The sequence below is a fragment of the Parus major genome, chromosome 4, assembly GCF_001522545.3.
Source record: "Parus major isolate Abel chromosome 4, Parus_major1.1, whole genome shotgun sequence".
NCBI lineage: Eukaryota > Metazoa > Chordata > Aves > Passeriformes > Paridae > Parus > Parus major.
Window position 1 is genome coordinate 191297 of NC_031771.1, and position 1633 is coordinate 192929.

Genomic DNA, 1633 nt, shown 5'->3' on the forward strand with positions numbered 1-1633 from the left:
GCACATTCATTGGCAACTGAAGAATCAAACTGAATAAATTGCCTTCCATAAAGTGTTTCTCAGCTCCAGCTATAAACAACACAAATATTGAAATCTTTTTCAGAATACAAATAGGTATTTACATTAAAATTAACAGTGTAATCAGAAAGACAGTGTAGGTCATATGGTAAATTATTCTTAATGTTAATCTTCTAGTTTATACATGCTTGTATATGGTTGTATAAGTCTTGACTTTTATAGACAGCACCATTTGGAGAACAGAATATTTAACTTATGGGAAGCATAACAGATGCACATATGGGTGTATAATAGACAGATACACATATGGGTGGGACGGGACTCTGAACAACGTGCTCTGATGGAGGGTTTCCTGCCCATGGCAGGGTGTTGGAACTGGACGATCTTCAAGGTCCCTTCCAACCCAAGACTTTCTGTGATTCTATCATATTTGGCTGTAGTTCATTGCAACAAAGTAGGTAATTAGATATATACAGCATGAAATGTAGCCACTCTACTACTAGCACTTTTACTACAGCCCACATATCACATTGCTGTTCTGTTAGCTGAAGACATTTTTGCCTTATTTACTTGTCTTTCACTCAGTCTTTTCCTTCACTGTCTTGGGAATGCTTCATGTCCCATAAACATTTTATTTTTGTTTTGTGTCCAGAAGTGCTACTGTCTCCTCCCTTCCAGCTCAGGAATATGGGTGAAGGGTGGCCCAGAATCCTGCGGAGGTTGGAAGACAATGGCTGTCTTTCCTTCTGGTGGGGTGATCAACAGAGCTGCCATGAGGCATGGTGAGTCTTACCTGGGGTCCTGTTGCCCTGTGTTCCTTGTCCTTTTTTTTATTTTTTATTTTTTATTTTTCAGGCACTGTGACCAGGGCCTGCCAGCTTGTTTCTCTGCTCCTCTGCCACTTGGGAGCCCGGAGCCTGAGTGTGCTGTGTCAAGGCTAAGAGCCAGGAGCACTCCCTGCTGGGCTGTTCCCTCTGTATGGCAGCCCAACCTCAGGACCAGCTGTCATGGGTAAGCTGTGCAAAGGAGCAATCCCCCACCCAGCTCTTCCCTGTTTCCTGTCACTGTTTCAGGAGTTTTGCTATGCTTTAACCCAACACCCCACATCCACCAGGATCCCACTGCTCCTGCCACTGCTTTGGGGTTAGTGCTACACTTTGATTTGCCGCCCCTGGGAGTCTGCTCATCTTTGCTGCTCCAGCATGCTGCTCTGAAAGCACTGCTACAGACCAGCTCACCACGCGGAGTGGCACTGAGACCAGCTGCTCCCCACGAGTTTTGGAAAGGAGCCACCTCCTCTCTTTCCCTGTCGCCTGAACCGCCATTGCCAGAGGTGAGGCTGCTGAGCTCGCGCCACAGTGCCCCCTGCCGGCGCGGGGGAATCATTGCGCCTGGCCAGGAGCCACCAGCGCCCCTCCCAGCTGTGCCCAGAACTGCACCGAAGGGGAAAGGCTTCTTATTTTGTTTGTAGCTGCTGCCCTTGTTGTTGTTTGTTTCATATATATATATATGTATATATACATATATATATATATATATATATACACGTAAAGTCTGAGAGTTCAATATCTAGTGTTTATTTACCTTTTTCCCATTCTGTTTGTCAATAAACAGT

General features: G+C 45.6%; 1 long non-coding RNA gene across 1 annotated transcript; it reads left to right on the plus strand.

Annotated features, from left to right (window-relative positions):
- The first annotated feature begins 237 nt into the window (after positions 1-237).
- On the plus strand, positions 238-1393 carry LOC109022599. Its single transcript, XR_002001614.1, has 3 exons — positions 238-800; positions 874-1029; positions 1133-1393. It is a non-coding gene; the product is annotated as an uncharacterized LOC109022599 (long non-coding RNA).
- The last annotated feature ends 240 nt before the right edge of the window (positions 1394-1633 follow it).